Below are 16,981 nucleotides of genomic sequence, written 5' to 3'. Positions count from 1 at the left end.
TTTGGCATATTGATAACACCCATATGGGCAAGAAGCTAATGTTTGATGTACAAGTAAAGCACATTTAAGTACAAAAAATAACCTACAGTAATCACTAAACACTGCAGAATATTCTGACCTATTTTTGTGTAAGCAAACTCCTCCTTTTAACACCTTTATTCATTATAGAAACTACACTTGCGTTAAGGGGCATGGTAAGGAGGATTAACTTTTGAAATACAGCTAAAAAATATAAATGGTTGGTGAACTAGTTGATGGAACGAATGCTAGAATGTGTTTAAACAGGTGCCCATGTAGCGACCTAGCGTGCTCCGAGACTAAATGAATGACGATCGCTTTCCGCGCCGATACTGAAAATGACTTTAGAATTACTTTCAACATATTTTTGGAGCTTATTATTTTTAAATTTTGTCCGGATTAACAGAAGTCCGGATTAAAGGGGTCTGGACCAAAGAGGTTCTACTGTACATTACTTTTACAATAACAAGAAATGTAACATCTCTCATATACAGGCATACCCCCGTTTAGCAATGTAATTGGTTAGGTAAAACCCCATTGTTACGTGGGGTATCATATATCGGGGTACTTTTAACATGTAAAGTAATGTGGAGCGTTTACCAGCCTTGGGTTTCCCCCCAAACCAAACCCAAAACCTACCCAAATAAGTCTAAAAACAAGTTTAAAGCCAATCTAAATGGCCTAACAGCTGTCAAGGAAGCTAACCTAAGCCTAACACCTGTAAATAACTCACTAAAACCAGCAAATAAAATCTGAAAATCGTCAAATGGAAGTCTGGAATAAAATCCAAGCATAGTAAACTGTACCCCATAATGACGATGTTCATCCCACCTATGGCTAAAGCACATTATTCTAAGTCTAAAAACAGTTTACAAATCAACCTAAACACACAATTTTAGTCTGAAATATCGTCAAAATTAGTATTAAAAAAAAAAAAAAAAAAAAAAAAAAAAAAAAATATTTAAAACGGGGTTTGGCCATCATTAGGTGAGGTATGGTGGTATTTTTAAGCCCATCATTAAGCCGAGGTATTGCATCTAGAGGTATCGTATATTGAGGTATTACTGTACAATACAGACTTCATCAGTAATAAATGTGAAAGTAGCAATAATTAAACCCTATAATCATCCATCACAGTACGTCATTCCTGGTCATAGAATTTTGAAAAGAGAAAGCCTTTCAGCTGTCTCTTAAAGGATTCAACAGAAGAGAGTTGTCATATGGACAACGGCAATCTATTATTTAACCTAGAGGCTCTATACACAAAAGAACAATCAGAGAAAGATGACTGGTGAATGGCTGCAGGCTCGTTACGATGAAAGGAATCATCTTCATTATGTCACAGCACACCTGGACGTATCGATGGGAATTTCAACAATTCAGCAAGATGCTTCGGTTCAACAAACTTAAGAAATTGAAAGCAATAAGACACACTTTAAATTCATTTCTAGCCTTTACTGGTAACTAATGCAGCTTAATTAGGAATGGGATAGTCAAGATTCTTTTGGGGAGACCAAATATAAGCCATGTTGCCCTGTTCAATACAGACTGAACTTTTGTTAGTATATTATTTGGAAGACCAGTCCACAGTGAATTACAGTAATCAAACGAGACAAGACCACTGTATGGACCAGTGTTAAGAGGCAACGTCTATTCAAGAATTTTCTCACACAGTACAGATATATGATATGCAAGTTACACTCTATTCAATGTTTTACTCGTAATGCATCAATTTCTTGCTGTACCGTGTTGACAGTTATACTTATATATTTTTACGTGTCATAGTGTTGTATGTTTGTGTAATGGTAGTGTGACCAAGAGTTTTAAGTATGAAATCAGCTTGAGATTTACCTGCCAGTTAAGAATAACAGGTGGGGGGATAAGGGTATGCGGGAGGGTTGGGAGCTGGGGTATTGGCGGGTGGAACTCATTTTGTCTACCCTGCTCCCCTCTTTCTTGGGCATATGGGGGGTAGTAAGGGGGCACCCCTGAGCAGAAATTAGTACTTGTGAATGTACATCTAGTACAGTAGTACAGTACATAATATAGTTATTATCATACCCACCTAGTGTTGACACTCACAGAAGCCACAAAACCCAATCATCATGCAGAACTAGGGTACATTCCGCAGCACTACACCAATGAGTGAGGCATTTGTGGGAAGGCAATGGTTGGTTTGGTATGTCAGGTTGGCTGCTCCGATGTGTATTGTGATTGGTTGGTGTGTGTTGCTGTGCTGCGGGGTCTGCCTGTGGGCTGATTGGGTCCTGTGTTTGAGCTAAATGATACGCATTACCACCGAAAAATGCATAGTACCGCTGATTGCTTCCCATTTTTGCGCCGGATATTAGCATTAATAGAGCTGGGCAAACAGCACTGGATATTGTCATGATGGATAATTGAGAATTTACTTAAACTCTCAATTATCCATCACGACAATATCTGGTGCTGTTTGCCTGTATTTCTTGCCTTCTCATTTTGTTTAGTTTCATTCAAAAAGGTTTCAACATGCTTGCATGAGTCACCCTTGGTCACCTAGTGGTGGCTGTCCATGCAACTCAGCCTCTGGCAGCTTCCCTATTCAGTCCCTTTTTCCAGAGATCGCACTCTATGACCTTGTCCCAGGTCTGTCTTGGTCTGCCTCTCGCACCCCTGTGCTTGATGTTCACGCCTCTCACCTTTCACACCCATTTGTCATCCTTCATCCTCTCAACATGCCCAAACCACCTCAGTCAGGCCCTCCTCATGACAACACTAATGCAGTATATTCAAGTCTCATCCTTCCTCTTAACTCTTCACGATCTCAGTCCTACCCCCCCCCCCCAGGCCTTTTTTCAAGGACACACTGCACATCCATCCAGTCATTATCATTTCTGTATGTATGAACCTATGAATATCCTCTTCCTTTACTGCCCAGGCTTCACTACCTTACAGCATTATACTTGTAACCCACATGGCATGCAAGTATCCCTTAGCTTGGAGGGAGAGCCCTCTCAGTGTCAGAAGAGGTAACAGCTCCCTGATTTTCCTTCAACCACACCTTACCATAGCCATAGGGCTCGTTCCAGTCCCCCTGTAGCACATATCATGGTCCCAAAATAGCAAAGCTCCTTCACACACTCAGACTCTCCAGCAAGACCAATCCATTATTGCTTCTCAGTCTACTTTTTCTCCCCGACACTGCAAACATAAATCAGCATTATTTTGCAGCATACCTCTAATACCACAATATTACTTATGCACCCACTTACCACTAACACTTCACAAGATGGAGTTACATCTCACACTCATGTGGCAGACTGTACAAGGCCATACTCTCTCTGCTTTGACAATACCGCCACCAGCCCCAGGTATCATCACGTATGTTTTACTTGCAATTACTATTAAACCCTTGTACTCCATTCCATCTCTTCACTTCCTAAATCTTTCCTCCACCTCCCTCTCATTCTCCACAGTCAACAACAAGACATAAGCATTCAACATTTGTCAATAGAATCCATTTCTGTAGTTGTGTGAGAAAGTTTCAAGCACCATGATGAACAATAAGGGGCTCATGACTGACCTCTGATGCATCCCAGCATACATGGAAAACTCAAGTCTCCATTCTCTCTCACCTGGGTGCAAACACCCTTGTACATTCCCATAACCACTTTAACTGGCCACTTCTTGATCCCAAGCTTTCTCATTGTCCACTTCCCCACCTCCCTAGGTACTCTGTTAGAGGCCTTCGCCAAATTATCACAAAGTACAGCTCCCTGTCCTTTTCTGTATATTTTTCCTGAAGGTTTCAGACTATGACTATTGTATCAGTGGCCCCTTTGCCTGGCATAAGCCCAAACTGCATCTCATCAGTTTATACTCTTCCCTTCATCATAATGATTCTCTCCATTACCTTCATTATCTGGTTCAAAAATTTTATGCCTCTGTAATTTCCTTTTACCAGGACATCACCCTTCCCCTCATACACATTTACAACAACAGTCTTCAACCAGTCATCTGAAGCATCATACAGTACTTATATATAATCAGATTGATCAAATCGGTAACTAAACCCACAGCTATATCTCCTAAGGCTTTCAATATTTCAGCAGTCAACAGTTGCTGCCTTCACTAACTGCATCGTGCCTATTGCCCTGCTCACAATAACAGCAGCTAGATTTCGTAAAAAGTCCCATAAGTTGAAAATTACTGGATCTTGGTTCCATTGATGAGATTTTCACCGCTGGACTTTGTTTTCCAATACCGGAGAGGCTGCAAATGAGATTGACCACATCCATGATGGTACTTGCTGAAGGACTCTTCAGAACTGCAGAGTATTCAGAGTGCAGAGATATTTGCTACTGATCACAGACTTCTTGTTACTACTGTAAGGCAGCAAATCATAACAGAGAAGCTGAAGTTGCTACCATAAACAGTTCCATCTTGAGAAACTCAGGATGAAAAATGTGCTCATGAGTGTGCAATGGCATTCTCAAATTGGTTTGAGGTACATAGAATTGTGAGGATCCTGATGAACAATAGGATACCTTTGGGTATCCTGCCCTGCCAGTAACTGATGAGTGCATTGGAGAGCACCCAAGGTGCGATGAAGCACCTGCAGGAGATACCGAAAACCGACTTTGAAAAATGTTTCAGGCAGTGAAAAGAATGCTCGGCTACTTGTGTCAAGTCAGAAGGGGTCTACTTTGAGAGGGATTAGTGTTCTAGCTCAACAGATTAGCTATTTATTTTTTTAGAGCCTAAGGTTGGATACATTCTGAACAGACCTTATAGGTCATATTTTTTATTGCATCGGTCTAGCTGGTGAGACTATGAATTCATTCAGCTCAAGTACTTGGCATCATCTTTATTTGTGTAGAAGGATGAAAATTTGCATCTTCAAGTTGCTGGTGCTTCCAGACTTACTCTGTGGTTGTGAGACATGAATATTAAACAGTGATTTGAAGTGGTGAATTGACTCCTTAGGTACTGATTGCCTTCACAGGATCATGGGATGTCACTGGCTTAGTCAGGTGTATAACAATCGACTACTCCATGAAACTGAATCAAATCCTAATACCCACATAATACAAGGTTTGCCCAAGAAAAAAATGAACTTTTTAACCCCTAAACTGCAGACTTGTTTTGCTTTGACTTGCGTGTCCCGCGGGCATATTCGCGCTCCGAAAGACGCTCTAAAAATATTTGCCAAAAATCAGTTATTAGTCCTAGAATATTAAAATTACATATGCTTATGGCACATACCTTCAGCTTTCTCCAGGGATGTTTGTTGAGCCTTCGTCGAGTACCGTAGGACTTGCAGAGACCTCTAAAGTTGGGTAATGAAGTCTCCACTTTACACTTCCCAGCAACCCGTAATATGATTACCACAGCCTGATATTATCACTAGAAACACTATTCTATGATTCTCAAGTAGTTTGGAATCCATACTCAAAAAAAAAAAAAAAAAAAAAAAAAAAAAAGTGAAGGCAATGAAAATTACGAGCGCATATGACCGTCCCACTTCCGATCATTCGCCGCTTGTGTTTTGTCATTTATTATTCATAAAAACACTCACAATTTATATTTCTATTACTATATAACATTTATATATATCTATAGTCTTTATCCATAAGTTTCCTTCAGTAATAGTAGTTTATTGTCACTGTAGGCATTCAATTTCTCTTTCAGTAAAATACGTAGCATTCACTTTCTCATCCTGTATACTAGCGCTGAGAGTGAATCTGTCAGTTTCAATTTCACTTTCATAACTCATAGTATTCATACATGCTAGAGTGAAAGTTTCACTTTCATTACTCCTAGTATATACCACGTTGAGTACACTGCTTCCCGTCCGATCAGCGAAGTTAAGCAACGTTGGGTCTGGTTAGTACTTGGATGGGTGACTGCCTGGGAACACCAGATGCTGTTGGCATCCCTACGTGTCAAGTGGGGTTGGTGGAGGATTAGTGCCCCTCCCTGTAAAACAATTAACTCTAAGCCTTTAGCCACCCCCTCTGGGATACATGGCGTCTGGCAATGAATGAATGAATGAATGATCTGGATGAAAGTGAGACCTTTAAGGTGAGCCATGGGTGGTTTGACCAGTTTAAGAGGCGGGCAAACAACCACGTGAAGATGTATGGTGAGGCGGCAAGTGCAGATACAATGGCAGTGGCGGTGTTTCCTGACGAGCTGAAACACATCATCGCAGAGGGTGGCTACAGTGCGAAGCAGGTTTTGAATATTGATGAGACTGGACTCTGTTGGAAGAGAATGTCCTCCAAGACATATCTTGCAGTGGAGGAAAGGTCTGCGCCAGGATTCAAGGCCTTAAAGGAGCGGCTGACACTGCTGCTGGGGGGCAGTGCCAAGGGCGACCTCAAGTTGAAGCCGCTCCTAGTCTCCCACTCCAAAAACCCCGGGGCTCTGATGGGGTATGTTAAGGAGTGAGTTGGGTTATCTGGAAGTCGAACAAGAGGGCCTGGTTAACTTCAGATATCTGTTCGTCCTATTTCCACTCATGCCTCTCTCATGTGCTGAAGAGGTATGCATCACATGAAAATTTGGTGAACAGATTTCTTGCGGTGGTGGATAATGCACCTAGCCACCCTCCCATGATGAAGGAATGGGCCAACAATATTGAGGTGATGTTCCTGCCCCCCAACACCACGTCTTTGTTGCAGCCGATGGACCAAGGGGTGATCGCAGCCTTTAAGGCCTACTACCTCCACTGCACGATGAAGCAGGTGGTAAGGGCCTGTGACAGTGATGACAGGACAACAGTGCAGCATTTTTGGAAGGGGTACAACATACGCCACACGCTTGAGAATATAACTGCCACATGGGACGAGGTTAGCCAGGCAACAATGAACGGTGTGTAGTGGAAGTGTGGCCAGAGTGTGTGCACTCCTTCACCAGCTTCCCCGAAGGTGTGCAAGCTCCACCTGTCAGGCGTGTGTGGCAGGACATAGTGAAATTGTCGCACGAGGCAGGCTTCGGGGAGGTTGACAAGGATGACTTGGAGGAGGTTCTCGAGAGCCACAGGGAGGAGCATAGCAACGAAGAGCTCCTCAATATGAAGATCCAGTGAGTGCACCAGGAGGCAGAGGAGGAGGAGGTTGTGCCTGAGGTTCGAGCTCTGAACATCAAAATTCTGAAGGAGATACTAACGAAGCTGGACGAGACAATTGACCTAATGTGAACACACGACCCCTTTCCCTGGACAAAGCAGGGACACAGCTAATTGGCTTGAGGAAGGGATGAAAGTCTACAGGACGATGCTAGAGGAGAAGAAGAGGGCGGCCTGGCAGACTACGATCACAGCCTTCTTCAAGCAGGCCCCCACCAAGCCAGGGACTCAGAAAAGATCTCCCCAGCCCTCGACGAGCAGAGCATCTCCCCAGCCTTCAACCAGCAGAGCATCTCCCCAACTTCAACCAGCAGAGAAACACCGAGGGACACCTCCCGCCGAGGATGTGCTCGACCTTTTATGCTGGACTAATCCCCCAGTCGATCACCATCTCCCGTGTCACCCGTGTCTCCACTAAGACACTCTGCCACTCCATCGCAGCCTTCTTCATCCTGGCCTCCATCTCCCACACCACCTTTGGCACTGTCTGTGTCTCCCTCACTATGATGAGAGCCACTGCAACAGACTCGATTGCTACCTCATCATTCATTGCAGCAGTCTCCCTTGCCACCTCACTGGTCATTGCAGCTGTCTCCCTCACCACCTCCTCTGTCATTGCATTGCACTCCATCGCCACCCCCAGAGCCATCACATTGCACCTCATCACCACCGCCTGAGCCAGCACTTCACACCCCATCGCCTCCGCCTGAGTCATTGCATCGCACTCCATTGCCTCTGCCTGAGTCATCGCATCGCACTCCATCACCACCCCCCTCTGACCCTCCCCTGGAGATTGGATTTAAGGGCTTTGAGGAGGAGGGTTGAGTGTTGCGGAGCACCACATGTCCCCTAGCCTAGGGGGGTGTAGCGATAATGACCAGGACCGAACATGGACCTACAAGAAGTGATGAGAGGTGTTTGATATTTTCTAACATATTCCTTATGATTTTCAGGCTTTATGTATTGCTTTCAGTGAGTTATTTACAGGTGTTAGGCTTGGGTTAGCTTCCTTGACAGCTGTTAGGCCATTTAGATTGTCTTAAAATCTGTTTTTGGGGCTCATCCTGGTGAGTTTTGGACTTGGTTTGGGGGGAAACCCAAGGCTGGTAAACAGTCCACATTGAAATACATGTTAAAAGTACCCCAATATATGATACCCTGCCTAACGGTGGGCTTTTGCCTAACCAGTTAGATCGTTAAACTGGGGTATAACTGTATACATACATATACAGTATGTACATACATACAGATTTATATACATAGAGCCTTACACATAACTTCAGGAAACTGAAACAGAAAAAAAACAGATAATGGACTAAAAATTTAAGGTACAGGGTACACACATACAGTATACTCCATCACACTGTCTGTGAGCCAGTATGACCAAAAATTCAGTTGGTGAAACTAAAAAGATTTTTTTTCTCACATGGGGCAAGGTAGCTGATTTCCCTAAGTCACAGCTACAGGTTAAACGAGGTACTGCAACTAGCTTCAGCAGGACTTGGCATCTCTGTAAAAGCAGAGTAGTTCTCAGGAGTTACAGGGAACAAATACAATATTGTTTGAGTTGCGCCATATTCAAATTTTGTACACATTGCACAGCATCATGTAAGGTGAGAGTTTCTTTCTTTAGAAAACACTGACAAATAATAGGTGAAAAATACCAGATAGAAGAGAAAGCATCACAGGTTCACTGCCTTTAAATCACAGTCTTTGTAAAGTAGCTTTACAGACTGTAGAAACTGATTCATGTATTTGCTGGATAGCTGCTTCCACATAGCCAACTGGTTCCTACCAAAGGTTGCAGGTACAGATCTCCCTCTTTATCAGAGAGCCAAAGGCAGGCACCTGGTTTATGTAACACAAAGGATGCAGGCTGGCCCTGCCTGCATGGATTTTTATGGAAATGTTTTATTATTTCCCACAGAAGAAGTAACAGGCACTAAGAATATTTTGATACTTGTTAAAAGTGAGATTGAAATTCGTAGATGAAAATCAAGAGAGCCAAAAGCAGGCAAATAGCTATGTACGTAACACAAAGGAGACAGGGTGGTGCTGCCTGCGTGCATATTTGCTTAAACATTTTATTATTTTTCACAGAAAGAGCTACAGGCCCTAAGAATATTTTGTTATCTGTTAAAAGTGAGAGTGAGATGCATAGATGGAATGAGGAAACTGAAAGCATCCAACTAGTTTACACAACACAAAGGAGACAGTCTGGCACTGTCTGCATGTGTATTTTTGTAAACATTTTATTATTTTTCACAGAAACTGCAGATGCTAAAATATTTTTACATTTATTAAAAGTGTAGTGCTGCTCTAGGGTGACTGCCCTTTCCTCTCCTCCTTCCTTCCTTCCTCTTCTGTCTTTACTTCCTTCATTCTCTTTCCACTTCCTTCTGCCTACAGGTGGCTTTACATTTCCTCTTCTATCTTTGTTTCCTTCATTCTTTCCTCTTCCCTTTGCCTGTGGGTGACTACACTGAGTGACAAGCCAAATGCTTTCCTGTACACCAGGAAACCATTTACTATGCTGGGTGGTAACCATATAACCAGATTATGTTGCCTGGTGGTTTAATGGGCAATTAAGGCACTCCAATCAGATTGAGCCTGTGCAGGTTTATATCCAAGGGGTGGTTGGGGTTTATTGCTCATGTAATGCCACTCAGGGATGAGTGAGGCTGGTCACTCTCATCTTAAATGTCAGGACCAGCTTGCCTATCCCCGGGCTTTTATGCCTCTCATGGGACAACACAGGATTAGATAATGATGATGATGATGATGATGATGATGATGATGATGATGATGATGATGATGAGGAGGAGGAGGAGAGTGAGATGTGCAGATGGAAATAAGGAGACCCAAAAGCAGACGACTAGTGGGTTGGCCGGAAGATGCTGCCAGTGACACCTAATGGAAAGGGCAGAACTTCTTTTTTCCTCTGCCTTGAAAATAAATAACTACTATGGGTTTCAGAGGCAGTGGAACACTGGTTTTCGGCAATAACTTTTTATCAAAGCATAGGATTACGATGATATTTTACTAAGGTATGTTTCAGACATACTGGCATCAGTATGGATTATTACCAACTGTGGAGACTTAAGGCACTTATAAGAGTAAAATAAGCATGCGAGGCAACAGAATGAGCCATCATTTATGCGAGGCTAGCGTACCGTATAGTTATGACATTATGTACACCGCCCACCCGGATACTCCAAATATTACGATACTAGTAAGGCAGGACTCTGTCCAAAAACGTCAATTCGTGACCTTGGTTATAAGTCACACTGACTCGAACAGAAATTGAATAAAGGTATGGAAATAATGCATTGTTTCGGAGTGAGAATGAAACGCCATAGCAACACCAAAAATACAAGGATATGAACACATTCATGAAATACAACCATTGTGAATTTTTGAGTATGCAGCCCCTGGGCGAGGTAACCACGTAAACACTGACAGGGGAAAGGTTATTCGTGGCCGAGGCTCAAGTGGTGGAAGGAATGGCGACATCGTCACCGATGACGATGACAGAGATAACGACCTATTCCTGGAGAGTGACATTGAATAAAAGTTACCGTGTGCTATGTTGTTTACTTCATTTGTACACCTATCGTAATATATCCACATTCTTTCTCCGGCTACTGCAATGCATGCCTCTTTATTACATGCATATACCATGTGTCATTGCATCAATGGCCATAGGTTTCGTGTAAATGCTTTATAGTTATACAGTATTATTATGACTTTTCTTGACAGTTCATATTCAGATAACCTTATTAAACAGGTGTCTCCTTACTCTCCGCCAAACAATGTATTCCACTTTGACGATAACAGGCAACATGTCATGTGTGCAATGTAAGGCTATCATGTTACTTATATATGACACGTTTCATCATTTACACATTTGTAATGTTGGAAGTTGTACACCTCAAGTGGATGGTATTTCCATATGTGATGATAACATTACAATAATTCACATCCCTGCATTAAAATTGGATAACTTCCTTATAGGCCTATATGAAAATACCAGGCTTATTTTTCAGATATAGGCAACATTTTCTGTCTACCAAAGCAGATACCCACCCTTTCCAATATTTCACCCATACGATGATTAGAGGGCAGTGACTATATGGACAATGTCAAAGTGACGTCACGATATGAGTGAGGGGGCGGGGCATTTTCCTGCTAGCCTCATTCCAGCAATGGGTAAAACAGTCACTGCGCATGCTTATTTTCCTCATACATGCCTTAAGTCTCCACATTTGGTAATAAACCATACTGACGCCAGTTAGATCGGGGTTTGAAACATACCCTGGTAAAATATCATCATAATCCTATGCTTTGATAAAAAGTTATTGCTGATAAACACTTCCACTGCCTCTGGAATCCATAGTAGTAATTCCCAGCTGAAAAAAAAAAAAAAAAAAAAATCTGTCTGTAGTCAAAAGTGTTGAAAAAAAAAATTAGTAACAAAGGAGTTCTTTACTCTATTGTTTGTTAGAAGGCTTCACATAAATGGTCTTCTGCAGCTAAGTCAGTAGCTTCTGTGTAAATTTTGCAGTCAGGGATATGAGTGTAAACATGTGACGAAATGTAATTGGTGAATAACATGAGCTTGTCAGGTGCCAGTGTATCATGTGTTTGTTGAGCACCCTGGTCTGTCTGGCTGAGCAGCCCCATCAGTCAAAGGAAAGCATCCTCCCCTGCAGTGCCATCCCGTGTAGTGAACTGGTGTTCCCTTGCAGCAGACAGTGCCTCACCACAGCAAGGTGTGGGGAAGAGGGTGGAGGTTTGGTTTGCGGTTGGACAAAGCAGTAGTGTCTCTCTACCCAGTTAACAGGGGCACCATAGTAGGCTGCACATGAATCAATCACAAAAGTGAGAGAAGAGAAAGATTTGGGAGTGGTGGTCCAGGATAGTTTGTCACCTGAAAAACATAATAACAAGATAGTTAGAGAGAAGCATAAACTCTTGACTAACATAAGCGTAGCATTTCATTATATGGATGAGGAGATGAAGAAATTGATAGTGGCCATGATTCGCCCCAGGTTAGAATATGCGGCGGTAGTGTGGTCCCCACACAAAAAGAAAGATATAAACAAGATTGAGAGAATACAAAGAACAGCAACCAAGATGGTCCCCAGTCTGGCAGATCCGTCATACAGAGAGAGGCTGGAAAAGCTGGATTTGCCTTCCTTAGAGGAAAGGAGAAAGAGGGGAGACATGATTGCAGTGTTCAGGACCATGATGGGAGTAGATAAAATTGACAAAGAAGATCTGTTTTTATGGGATAAGAGAGTAACAAGAGGACACGGAATGAAATTGAAAAGGTCAAGCTGCTTGAAGGATATCAAGAAATATAGCTTTCCTTACAGAAGTATAGACTTATGGAATAGCCTGGACAAAGAGATCGTCCAGTCTAAAAACTTAAACGAGTTTAAAGTTAAATTTGACTTACTGAGAAACAGCGACGGAAACCCACGAGCATAGCACATTTCGTGTATATCACAATTAGGTACAAAGTATTAGATAAATACATAAATATTTGGAACGACTTAGACAAAAAGGTGGTGCAGGAGAAAAACATTCATGTGTGTAAAAGTAGACTAGATAAATGTGGATATGGAGACAGGACAACACGAGCATTGCTCATTTCCTGTATACTACAAATAGGTAAGTACACACACTGATCCATTCCAATGAGACGACGAACCAGGAGATCAGGAATTTGAAGCAAAAAATATCAAATGAAGGAGAAAGCTAGAAGAGAGCAGTAATAAAATGGAGAAGGTGAGCAGTGTGTTAAAAGAACAAAAGGCAAAGTGGGCACATGTGGAAGAAGACCAGAAAGAAGTGGTCAGCTTAAGGGAATTCATTCAAGAAGAAAAGGAAATGAACAAGAAAAAAATGGAAGAAACTGTAGTGAAAATACTGAAGAAAAAAGAGAAAATAGTGAGAGAAACTAGAAAGGAACAGATGTGTGGAAATATTTGGAAACAGGGAAGAGGAAGAAAAGGTTAGATTCGTGAGACTTGAGAGAGACACAAATATGGTAAGAAAAATATTAGGCAAGATTGATCCCAAAGGAGACAAGTGGGAAAAGGAAATTGAGGAAGTAAGGAGGATAGGGCCTTCTAAGAAAGGGGAAACAAGACCAATGAGAGTCAAGTTGTCATCAGAAAGTTTAGTAAATTATACAGAATACTTAAAGTGACCTGGAAACTAAGCAAAGAGGCAGGGATGGATAATATTGTAGTAAGAAAAGATTTGAATGAAGAAGAAAGAGAAGTTTTAAAATCTTTGAAGGAACAAGTAAAGGAAAAAAATAAGAGGACAGAGGAAGAATGTAAAACTTTTTTTGGAGAGTGATGGATATGAAAGTAAGGAAGAGGTATGTGGGGAACTACAGTAGAAGTGAAGGAAGCTAAGGGGGATGGCTATGAATACGAAAAATAGAAAAATAGAAGCAGTAGAACAAAGAAAGAATAGAAAAGAACTAGAAATGAATATACAAGAATCCGTAGAGAGGAAGAAAGAAACTTTGAAAGAGGTATAATTTTCAAGGTAAAGGAGGAACCTAAAATGTTTTGTAGGTTTGTCAAAGGCAAATTGAAACACAGGGAAGGAATCAGCAAGCTGAAAGTAGAAGGAAAGGTCTACAAAGATGCAGTAGTTCATGCTGAAATAATGAGCAACTTTTCAATTGGTTTTCACTAAGGAAGGTGATTTTGTGGAGGGGGAGGGAGTGACTGGAAATGTAGTGTTAAAAGACATAAAAGTGGAAGTGCAGAAAGTGTGTAAACATCTGGAAACTCAAGATGTATGGAAGCCCCAGGGCCTAACAGAATCTCTAAATGGATACTTAAGGAATACAGAAAACAACCAGCGGATAAGACTCACGGTGTGTTCTCTGTAAGAAGGGGAAGTGCCTCGGGAATGGAAGAGGGCCATTGTGGTACCAGTTTACAAAGGACGAAATAAGGAAGAACCCCAGAATTAGAGACCATTGACCCTGACCAGCATTGTTCCAAAATTGTTTGAGAGAATCTTGAAAGACAGGTGAATAAAATATCTGGAGGAAATGGACATTTTGACAGAAAGTCAGTATGGATTCAGGAATGGAAGTTTGTGTGTCTCTAATTTGTTGAGCTTCTACTCAAGGGCAGTTGATGTACTGCAGGAGAGAGATAGTTGGTTGGATCGTGTGTATGGTACTTAGATCTGGAGAAAGAGTTTGACAAGGTACCCCGTAAGTGACTAATGTGGAAATTGGAGCACCTAGGAGGAGTGAAGGGGAACCTTTTGGAGTGGATGAAAGACTTTATGAGAGACCAGCAGATGAGGACAGTAATAAAGGACAGGATGTCAGGACAGAGGGAAGTAACAAGTTGAGACCCGCAGGGCTTGGTGTTGGCGCCTGTAATGTTCCTGATTTACGTATCCAAATGGTGGATGGAATGAATAGTTATGCAAGTCTGTTTGCAGATAATGCAAAAATCATGAGGAAAACAACATTGAAGAGGACTGTAAAATGCTGCAGGGTAAATTGGACAGGATTCATGACTGGAGCCTGGTGTGGGAAATGAAATCCAATGCAAAAAATTGCAAAATATTGGAAATGGGCCAAAATACTGAGAGGCCATCACCGAATTACTTGATGGGAAAGGAACTTGTCACAAAAATGAGAGAAGAGAAGGACCTGGGAATGCTGGTCCAGGATAATTTGTCACCTGAAAAATGCATTATCAAGATTTTCAGAGAGACATATAAGTTCTCAGCAGATATGAGAGTGGCATTTCATTGCAGGCTGTCTCCGTTGTAATGATTAGGTGCATTTAGGAAAGGCCATCATTAAACCTGGGTATCATTAACCCCTCCGTGGCTGTCGGCTTCGAATGACGTTTATCCAATAAATGGCCTCAGGCGTTGTTTGAGCGCGGCCTATAAAAGACTGCAAAAATTTTGGGGAAGTGAACGAACGTTCTGAACGTCTTCACCCTGACCTACACTACACTCCCATACATCCCATCAAACAGTTCAGAGCCTGCTGCTGTGATTAGTGCATTTTCAATTTTTTATCTCCTGGCCATGCCTAAACAAGCACAACTACACCCATTATCTCGACCCAGGCAGAAAATATCATCTTTGTCCTCTCTTGCAAAACACACACGTCCACCTGTTTACGATTATGAATTAATACAGGCACAAACAAAAAAGACATAATAATAAGTGAAAAATACATGTTTGTCTTGGTATCTTTACCTGTTTGCTCAGGTTTCATGTAATGGTTTGGATTATTCAATGCAGTACGACTTGTAGAAAACTGAAGACTTTTGGGATGCGAACGAAAATCTGGGACATGAGACTGACCTTGACTTCACCCTCTCACATATCATCTGTCAGTTCACCACCTGCTTTTGTGACGAGTGATGTATGATTTTTTTGCTCGTGGCCATGCCTGAAAACACATAGTTACACCCATTATCTTGACCCAGACAGAAAATACAATATTTTTCCTCCTTGCAAAACACACACAACCACCCTGTTTATGAGACAGCAATATGTATTGTGAAAATAACAAGGTAAAATGATAAAGATGAACGCAAAATGATAGAGAAAGATGAACATGTTATTACGGAAAAAATACATTTTCCCCCGTCTGTAAATTTATTTATTTCTGCTTTATTTCTGTATTCGTAATAATTAGACATTCTTAGTTCTGAAACTGCATTACGATTTTATTTTTAGCCATGCTCGTGGTGTGGGAGCTCGAAGTTACGACTCAGCTTCCTTATTGCTAATCGAATCTGACCCTCCACTTTGTTCTCCTGTGACAGAGCCTAGCCTCAGAGGACGTGCAATTTTGTCATTTAGGACTGAAAATTCAACCCTTTCGTTCCCTTTTCCAAGCATGGGCACAACAAAAACGTAAAAAATTACTCAAAACTACCATAAACATATTTTATATCAAAAAGGTGAAAAAGTATTCATAACAACAGCCATTCCTAAGAGATTATGCTCTGAAATCATTCGATGTCATCATATCTCATATATGCGCAACTTTTCAGCACCATTCACATTGTTTTGGGAGGTAAAAAAATATAATAATAATAACACCTGCCTAGTTGCTCTGCGGAGCTCCCCTGGGCTGCGGATATCGGTTACCGATATTTCTGCAACTTCCACGCTCCATTGCGAGCCACAGAATGCGTCTAGGAAGCCGGGATTTACACTGTTAGGTGTATCTGAACTTTCTCTTCAGTATGGCGAGAAAAAAAAATCAATTTTTGAAACTTTAAAAAATGGCCCCAGCATCGGCCTGGTGTGCACAGAAAATTCCGGGCCTTTGGCCACGGAGGGGTTAAACAGGGACGTTATTACATAGCAAGTATAGGGATGTGTTTGGGAGCCTTGGGATTCCCCCCCCCAACCAAGTCCAAAACCCACCCAAATGAGTCCAAAAACATGTTTCTAGCTCACCTGAACCTCCAGATAGCTTTAAAACAAGCTACACTAAGCCTAAAAGTGGTTTATAACTCACCGAAACCCAAAAATAAAGTCTGAAAATTATCGACAATAAGTCTGGGAAAAATCATACTTAGTAAACTGTAATAGATAATGACATTGTTCACCCCACCTGTGACTAAAACTCATTAATCTAAGTCTAGAAACATTTTATAAATCAACCTAAACACAAAAAAATTGGGTAAAAAAAACAAAACCCATCACATAACCAGGGACTGGCCAGCGATAGACGGGGAAGGGTGTTAATTTTTTCACATCGCTAAGGCAGGGTATTGTATAGTGATGGATTGTAGAGCAGGGTAGACCTGTATGTGGATGAGGAGC

The 16,981-nt window shown here is 41.7% G+C and overlaps 1 protein-coding gene and 1 pseudogene across 1 annotated transcript in view; both read left to right on the top strand.

The window, feature by feature from the left end:
• The window catches only part of tim (timeless), a 394,051-nt gene that overhangs the window by 275,310 nt on the left and 101,760 nt on the right, over positions 1-16,981 (top strand). The window lies entirely within an intron of this gene.
• LOC145403444 (5S ribosomal RNA) lies at positions 5,814-5,934 on the top strand (annotated as a pseudogene).

This window comes from Coenobita brevimanus, chromosome 60 (genome assembly GCF_032717465.1).
Source record: "Coenobita brevimanus isolate Jiangsu-jjx chromosome 60, ASM3271746v2, whole genome shotgun sequence".
Taxonomy (NCBI): domain Eukaryota; kingdom Metazoa; phylum Arthropoda; class Malacostraca; order Decapoda; family Coenobitidae; genus Coenobita; species Coenobita brevimanus.
The sequence above is the reverse complement of the archived record's forward strand: the minus strand, read 5'-3'. Positions and strand labels throughout refer to the sequence as shown.